General features: G+C 40.6%; 1 pseudogene; it reads right to left on the bottom strand.

The window, feature by feature from the left end:
• Positions 1-2,111: 2,111 nt before the first annotated feature.
• LOC124079911 (PRELI domain containing protein 3B-like) lies at positions 2,112-2,974 on the bottom strand (annotated as a pseudogene).
• Positions 2,975-9,538: the final 6,564 nt, after the last annotated feature.

The raw sequence follows: 9,538 nt of genomic DNA, 5'->3' as shown, positions 1-9,538 counted from the left end.
ATGGTTTGAGCAACAGAAATGTATTTTTTGTTGTTTGCATTCCTCTTTCCTGTATTATTTCATTCTATATAAGATCTTCATATAACTGTTTACAACTGATTTAAATTCTTCTGACAAGGTATGACGTGAATGTCTACATGTGTAGAACTATCTTCATATCCATGTTACAATTAATGAAGAATCTGTGATTCTTTTATAAGAGAAAATATAGCAATTATTACTTTTCACCACAGAGACTTTGGCTGAAGTACTCTGTCAAAATAAGCAGTGCCATATATTTAGTGTGTTCAATCTTAAATTGCTGAAGGGAAATAAAAAGCAAAAACCAAACTATAGTGTGATTGTCTTGCAGACTATGAGTTAGAATGTTCTAATGTATCACATAAAAGGGTATTTGGAAATAATACAAGAAAGTAACATCAATCTGTACCAGTGTACAATATTTAAAGTTAAAACATTCAGTAAAGAAATTTTATAGTGCCACATTAATTGAATCACATTTGTGCTATATAGTGATATTGATCAATATCTTTAAGAACTATCAGCTGTGTCAGAAATGTCTCTTCTGCACTATATATTGCTTAGTCATATCCATTTCCACATATCAGTACTGAGATTATTTGTATTGTTCAAAAATACTGTTTCAAGGGCTGGGAACGTGGCTCAAGCAGTAGCGCACTTGCCTGGCATGCGCAGGGCACTGGGTTTGATCCTCAACACCACATAAAAATATATTGTGTCCACCTAAAACTAAAAAATGAATATTAAAAAATACTATTTCAATACTTAAATGTTTATATATTCTTAAACAAATTACATTTATTGGATTGTTTTTCACTTTGTGGCCACTCTGGCATAATAAATAAGAATATCCGGTAAATAAAACTTGCAGTACAATTTACTCAGTGGTTAGTTTGGTCCACCCCACCCCTTCTATTATTCATTTTTTTATCCCCAAATGCTCCCATATCCTCAAAATTGAACCATATAATTAAAAACATTATGGTTCACATCATGGAAAAAAGATGTTTTGGGGTGACAATTACCACCAAAAGTAATTATATTCAAATAATCTGACATATCATGCCTTAGCAATTACAAAACCATAGTTTTGACATATGGCAATTTATAAGTTAGGTAAATGTGAAATGATAAAAGATGTGAATAACTGTTCTGTTTAAGAGAGTATTCTTTTTAAGAGTGTTGCAAAACTCAGGTAATGACTATTTTTTTTAGTTAACCACAGTATAGCTTGCTAAATTATAAAGTTCAAATCCAGGGAAAGTAATTATTTTATTAAGTTACAAAACTTTGGCAAATCAATAAAGTACTCTCTAATACAATAAACTATTATATATGTTGGGAGTCATATATTAGATTTAGTGATGGTTTTCACTCCAAAATTATCTTTAAGTACCAAATCAAAACACTGGTTGTTAGCACATCAAGTTATTTTATAGAATTTAATGTCTTTTAAAACTACACAATTTCTCTTTTTAGAGTGAGACTCTTCATGTATGCTGCTCTAGTCTGAATTAGCAAGGTGAGTGTATGTATATAAGGGGAGGCTCTTCATGCTTGGTTCTGAGGTTGGTTCAAAATCAGGTAGAGTTGCAATGTCGGAAAAGTGTTAAAATTGTGGTTTGAGGGGGCTGGGGATGTGGCTCAAGCGGTAGCGCGCTCTCCTGGCATGCGTGCGGCCCGGGTTCGAGCCTCAGCACCACATACAAACAAAGATGTTGTGTCCGCCAAAAACTAAAAAAATAAATATTAAAAATTCTCTCTCTCTCTCTCTCTCTCTTTAAAAAAAATTGTGGTTTGAGGAGACTCAATGTCAATACCAGTTCCTCCCAAGTACTCTTAAAAAAATTGTTACATTTTTACATAAATATCAGAATCATAAAAATCAGTCAGTTCAAACCACAATACCCTCAGATGATTGCTTGGATTTTAGAAGCACTGTATCTTTTTGTTTTGATCAAAACTCGCATAGCCTTACTCTGAGTTATTTTTTTTTAATTCTACCTAAAATATAGTTGTAGTTTTTAAATAACAAGTAAATACATGTCTGATTGAAGAGACCAGGGACCTGATATCATTTACTGACTTTATTATTTCTCTACAAATGCTGCCATTGCCATCGGTGTCCTTATGCTTCCACTTGCTGAGGCTATCAACAATTTGATCTCAGCAGTTAGTTTATGTATTACCCATTCCATTGCTTCTCAGATTTTTCTAGCATTGGAAGATACCATGCTTGCCATTAACCCTTCCAGGTAACTGCTAAGGCTGACTCCCTGCACAGAGATGATGGCTTCCTGAGGCCAAAGTCTTTTCCGGGTCTTGAGGATATGGTTTGTATATAAGTCTGTCATCCACTGAAACCATATTTGTAAAGGAAATATTAGTAGATTTAAGTTCCATTGTTTTCTCTAGAGGATCAACCACAGAATGTTCTTGGAGATATGTTTTGATTTTTGCTGCACCAATAAAAGACTTCAGGGTGGAAGGTTGTCTCCACTTTGTGCTGAGAAGTCTGTGGTGTGCAGCTTTCCAGAGGGATCTCTATGGCTGTCCAACACATTAATTCCAACCACATTCAGGTTCACAGGGTTTGGGCATTTCTGCATTGTAGTTGTAATAGTTTCTCGCAGGTTGAAGATGCACTCCAAGGTCCAGAGCTTCATGGTGCCAGCAGCCCAAGCCCTGTCCTGGCTATGTCAGGGGACAATGAGGCACACAGGCATACTGTCCTGACCTACCAGCACTCAGTGGAACACAGAGCATGCAGGAGTGATCAGCCCCAAGAAAGGATATCCCAAAGTGCATCCCCTAAATGTGTATATTTTTCTAGTTAATGGTTTTCTAATATGTTAAGTCTTCATTTACATATTTAGTGCTTTATTATCTATAGTTTTAAGTTCCTGAATACAAAAATTTTTAATATTGATCACTACTATACATGCTTTTAATGAAACTTGTAACATAATTTATTATGAAAGCATAATTTCATTATAAAATAAAATTATTTACTGTTTCTACCTACAGAGTTTTAAGACTGAGTCCCATAAGTTGTCATTACATGGTAACTCCAGAATATACTCAAAATGATTTACCACTGAAAGAAGACCTACCAGCAAACTTTGTATTAGGCATGTATATAGATCAATTATTTCCATTCTTACCATTCTTGCTGTAATGCACTACATTTGAAGCACTGGGAAACTCTGATGTTTTATTTCCATTTATTTCCTCCATTCCTCCCCCTGCCCTGCAATATCTTGTTCATCTGTTTTAATGCTGCATAAATATGCATTGTCTCATGCCTATTTCCATTGGATGCTGTGCTGAGCTGTAGCAAGTTGATACTTTTGTTATCTGTATACAGTTGCTTGCTTTAAATTAGTAGATCCTGAAATAGCTTTTCTTGTGTGACTAAAATAAAAGCATTTATGGAAAAATAAAGTAATGGCAGCTATCAAAGTTTTTTTCATGTTGACTAGTTTTAAATCTGGTCTTGCTATTTCTGTCATTATTTATTTACATGGAATTCACAAAAATTTTACACTTTTGGTACATCTGAATCCGATAACATCTGAAACACAATATTTCACTGTTAAACACTATAGCCTCAATCTAACATTTTTAATCTTATTCTTGGGAAGTATTTAATTCAACAATCAGCCTTTATATATTTCACTTAGCAATGAACTCACAAAGAGGAATGACTTATTCTGTCCTCTTTAGGAAACCACAGCCTTCCAGAATATATAAGCAAACTGAGAAGGACACCTACAGAAAGTATAAATAGTGCTATAAAATTTATCTGCAGAAAGCAGCAAGAGAACACCAGAGAAGCAGTTATTTCCTTGAGAATTGCTATGAAGGAAAGGGGGTCACAAACCTCAGTCAGATAACAAATAATGCAATGTCCATACTCATGCACAGGGAGATTGCTGGTAGAACTCTCTATCCTACTTTTATGAATGCTCCCTACATTATAAGAGAATAGGAAAGAATTGTTCATAAACACAACCAATTATTTCTTTCTAGTGGGTTAATCCGTTGATTAGGTTAAGTTTCTCAAATCCCAATCATTTCACCTCTAAACTTTCTTGCATTGTCTCACATATGAGCTTTTGGGAGACACCTCATAGCTGATAGGTAAGTTTTATTAACTTACCTATCAACACTGTAGAGTGGAACAGAAAGAACAGAGAGAAAGAACCTTAGCTCAACAGGAAGAGGAACAGCAGGGGTATTGACAGCAACTTTTGTATTGGAATCCAGAACCAAATGGTACCTTCTGTGAGATGTCATTGGAAACAGATACATAAGCCTTCAACAAGTGTCATATAGGGTCAAACATTTGGTAACTCTGAGGATCACCCCTATATCAGGCGCAGAGAAAGACATTTACACTGTTTGCCTCCTATTTAAGAGGACACAGAGACACAGAAGGACTTGGAGTTTTATGTGAAAAGAAAAACTTAGGATGCAGGTCTGCCACTAGACAGGATCGTTCTCCCACCCTGCAGTTATTTCAAGGTGAAGGAAAGTCTGAGAGGGAATAATTTTTATTAATAATAATAATAATAATTATTATTATTATTATTATTAATAAATAAAATTAATTTACCTGCAGATATCTTCACTGAACTTTACTGATTTTTGCTGTAATTGAAATGTCTTCATGACAACCCACCATGTTAACCTCTCTTCACCAGGGTTTTATTTGTTAACCTCTAATCAATTACTGTCTCAAAACAGGCATGTACTGACACCAAAGCAAGTCCCACTCACCCAGACTCTGTGAGCAGATTCCTGAGCAGACTCCACATAGACCCAGAGACATCTGTGCAAACTTCACTGCAGGCATGAACTTAGCTGTCTGCCTCAGTGGTCAGCAATTGTCAATCAGGGCAGGGGTCACACCCAGGGAACATTGGGCCTGTCTATGGGCATTTTGGGTTGTTAAAAATTGTAGGGTACCATGCTAGGGTACCTATTAGACAGGAACCAAGGATGCTACCAAACACATCATCATGAACAGGGAAGCCCCTCAACAAGGGAAGGATCGGGTCTCTCATGTTAACATGCTGAGGCTCAGAAACCCTTCCAGCTGCCAGCACCCTGGTCTAGATCATAAATGCTACACAGAAAGACACCAGGCCTTCTCCAGTTCATTGTTTTATCCCCAGTGCTTCAAGCACAGTGATTTTCTCATGGTAGGTGAGGAAGGAAAAAAGGGGGGGAGGGAGAGGGAGACACACCGCATATTCTCAGGAGAAACTTAAAGCCTGGGGCAGGGGAACTACTAATTTGAGCCTGATTCTTGTGCTACAGTCTCTCTGTCAAACAGTTTGACCATACTTCTAAAGTTTTCCAGTCCAAGTTTAGTTGTTGATGTCAAGCCAGACGTCCCTCCTTTAATACTCGGCACGATTCCTCCTCAGCAGTGACCTTCCTCTAGTTGAGAAAGTCGTCTTTCCTCCTTCTCTATCCCAAGCATGTACAATGAATGAGACATTGAGCACTTCACCTGCATGTACACACACACACACACACACACACAAACCTAAAAATTAACAAGCAGGGTCACTGGAATTCGCTGCTCCCTGCTGGAGCTGGTGACCTGGGAAGATCTCATCCCAGCTGGAAGGAAAACCTGTTGACTGTTGATCACAAACATTCCAGAGTGGTCCGTGCAGTGCTCCACTTCCACTTACAAGTTGCCATCAGAGAAAATATAAGCTCCAGTGAGAAACAGTACCTTGCTAAGCCAGTCACTGCCCTCTGCTCTCTGAGAAGCTGTCCTTGTCCCAAGCATGCTGAGCTCTCTCCAGACAGGCATCTCTTGGTGACAGATTGAAGATCAAAGGACAGATTCTTGATAGGCATCTTCATTCTCTGCTCTGCTGGCCAAGCTTTATTTCAAACTGGAAGTTTCTCCATTAAAACAAAGAGTCCTTCTGCTCTGCAGTCACCCAGAAGTCTGTTTGGTGTCTGTGAAGCATGTGATCTGAAAGACCTTAAACACAGGCCCTGGCCTGGAAAGACCAGAGAGCAGGCTTGCTAGGAGCACCTGCAGGTTTCACTTTCTTTCAGGAGATGGAAAGTGCTTACTCTTAACCATGTCATTTACCATTGGTACTCTGTTTATTTGATTTTGGGGCTTTTTGACCCTGAAGGGTCTGCTCTCCTAGGCTGTTTTTTTTTGTGTGTGTGTGTGTGTGTGTGCGCGCACGCACACACATTGGGGGTGGGTACTCAGCACATTGGGGGTGGTTTCAAAGCCAGGAGCATTCTACAACTCATCCACAATAGAACTAGATGCCTGGCCCCCTTTTAAATTTTATTTTATTTTATTTTATTTTTTTTAAAACAACATTTATTTAGTTGTAGATGAACACACAGTATCTTTTATTTATTTTTATGTGGTGCTGAGGATTGAACCCAGTACCTCACCCATGTGAGGAAAGCACTTTACCACTGAGCTATAGCCTCAGCCCCTTAAATTTTATTTTGAGGCAGGGTCTCACTAAATGGCTCAGGTGGCCTCAAACTTGTGATCCTCCTGCCTCAGCCTTTGAGTCCCTTGGATGACAGACATTTACCTGTGCATCCAGGGTATTCCTTCCTGAAGATAGCTAATTCCTAGAGAGCCTGCCCTCTCTCCAGCATGTACCTCCTACCCAAACTGATTCAGTTCTCACACCACCAGTTTCCTCCCTTTTGGGCTCCCACCCTCTGGGACCACTATCCTAGTGCCCTAATCACACCAGGTCCAGATGCCAGAGAACCAGAGATGGGCCTTGTCCTCTAGAGTCCACTGAAATTATTGAAACATACTAATCCTAAACCTGCTTATACCATCTCATCTTTTCCTCCTGCATGAATTAAAGAAAGTCTCTTTCCCATGTTTTCCCTCACCTTCCACACTCTCTGCCTCCTGACCAACCCTGGTGCTTCCCATATGGTGTGTTACAACTGTTTGAGGGAACTGTAGAAGTCTGTGAGAGTCCAATCTCTTTCTGTGAGTCTTACCCTACTAGATTGAAACACACCCAAGGTACCCTTACAACCAGGCCAAACTTGCCAAGCTTCTCAAAGGGTCAGGTCAATTGCATTCATACCCTGAGCCCCTGGGCCTGGGTCATGGGGGTGCACCCAGTCCCCTGATTTCTGTTGGGCCCTCCCCATTAGAGAGCTGAGAAACAGAAAGGGCTGTCGGAGGTGGGAGGGGAGGAAGGCTGCTGCACCTGGAATGTGGGAATTGTGCAAGTACTATTTCCGTTGTACACACTCTCTTCTGCCATGGCTACAAACATAGGTCACAGAAGAGGCACAGGAGCAGACAAAAGCCCACAATAATCTGAAGTAGAGCTAGACTTGGATCCAAGATTTAAATGCTAGTTTTCTTCCCACCTTCTCAATACCTTTCCAATGAACACTTTAAAGCATTAAAAAAGCAGGTTATTTTCTTTTCTGGGTGTCCTTACAATCAGATTAGACTTCCCATGAGAAGGAAATAGCTTGTTTTGATTTTATGACCTCCTCCTCCTGACTGGTATTATCAGGGCCTGTGACCAGAGCTCTGCCAGTCTCAGGACTCAGCACTGTGGGAAATGGTCAGCCTGCCTTGCACAGGGACTACAACCAGTAAAATTCTAATGGATTTTCCTGCTACAGTACCATGGCCATTGCTGCCTCTGCTCAATGCCACTAGCTGCATATCACCTCCTGGACACTGCAGTAAAATTGCCCTCAGCACACTGACACTTTAGGGACTCTGATGGGACTCAGGGGAGCCAGTAGCTGGCTGTGAAGTGCTCCTTGTTACCAGAAGAAAAGTGCACTCTCTCCCTGTAGTGGTCTCGAGGGGCAGCTGCGGGGACCTCCACACCATGACCCAGGATCTTCCATATAAGTAAAACGTGGTCCTCCCAATCATGGACAAAGAGTGACATGGATTTCAGGCCCTAAACAACAGATTAGGTACTGCTTCCACCTCTGGAAGAGAAGTAAAGGTCAAAATGTTTACAGGGTTTTGACTATTGGGCTTGGGTGTGGTTTAAAGGGGATACTGCCACAGGATTCTCTGGACTCCTGGGCACATGGGAACTATGTGAAGGCCCTTGAGTCTCAGGGTCTGTCTATCTTGGCTGGAACTGACCAACTCTGGAAGACAGTCTGGCTGGGGTGTTAGGCCATCACAAAAAGGATTTTTTCAAAGTGGTGAAAAAGATCCTGTTCTTGGGCTGGGGATGTGGCTCAAGCGGTAGGCGTGCTCGCCTGGCATGCGTGCGGCTCGGGTTCGATCCTCAGCACCACATACAAACAAAGATGTTGTGTCCGCCGAAAACTAAAAAATAAATATTAAAAGTTCTCTGTCTCTCTTTAAAAAAAAAAAAAAAAGATCCTGTTCTTGGAGGAAAGACCAAAACAGGAGGTAATCCCCAAGTGTGCACCTGGAGGGGTCATGAAAATTAGAATCCCTTCATCTGATAACTGTAGGTCTGTGTGTGGCCTGAGAATATGCATTGCTATCAAGTTTTCTGGTGAAAACCATGTTGATCTGGAACCCACTCTTAGAAACCTATTTTCAACCATAGTGTGACTAAAGCAAGACTGCTTCCTGTTAAATGATAGGGGACAGAGAGATGTGAGTTGTGAGTACATGAAGTTAAGAGAATAATTCTATAAAGTGGTCCCATTTGTGCACCATTCAAAATCACCCTGCACCTGTTGCAGGGTCTTCAGGCTCATTTTGGAAAATTAGAGCTAGCAGGTCACACCAGAACATAAGTGACCTCTGTGCTCCTCTGCCACAAGCCATCTTCAGGCATGCCTGCAGTCTCCCTGCACTCTCAGAGCAAGATGAAGGAAGTCCCAGCTTGTCTCATTGAGGAGGCCAGGATGTTCTACCCCAAATGTGGCCTCATCACCAGGCTCCTGGTTCTGGTCACTGCATTCTTAGTTTCTGACCACATACCCTTGCCAACCTATGATATTCAGGAGCTTTGGCACCTTCTGGCACTTTTTTGCATGAAAATTTAGTCATGTAACTCCCAAATTACATCTTTTGTCATTATTACTTGTTAAGTGTTCTGGGAAGGGTTTGCACAGTGCCCCCAGGAAGCCAGGCAGTACTAGGCTGAGCACAGTCATATCTTTGCCCACTGTCCTTCTGTCCAGCTGCTGTTAAAATGTCTGCCAGAGATCAATCTCCATGGGAAGATAGAGGACCCACCAACTTCAAAGACAAGAAGAGCTTTTGAGAGCATGGGAGAGAGCCAGTACAGAGAAGGAAGCCAAGTCCTGATGGCCCCTGTCTCCCAATCTTGCACAATCATCTGAGACAGATCTGTATTGGATCAATGTCCCCAGACTGCTGGCATAAGTTTATCACTTATTAAAATGACAAAATGTCCAACTCAAATTACATTAAACACATGGTTTCAAGGAAAGAGAGTGCAAACCCCTCACTCTAGAATAACCTAGTCTCTGTGGTAGGCCCATGTAGTCACAAAGACAT

The sequence above is a fragment of the Marmota monax genome, unplaced genomic scaffold (genome assembly GCF_021218885.2).
Source record: "Marmota monax isolate L192 unplaced genomic scaffold, Marmota_monax_Labrador192_F-V1.1 WCK01_AAM20220418_F8-fsc00320, whole genome shotgun sequence".
NCBI classification, from domain to species: domain Eukaryota; kingdom Metazoa; phylum Chordata; class Mammalia; order Rodentia; family Sciuridae; genus Marmota; species Marmota monax.
This window is presented reverse-complemented; position numbering and strand designations above follow the sequence as displayed.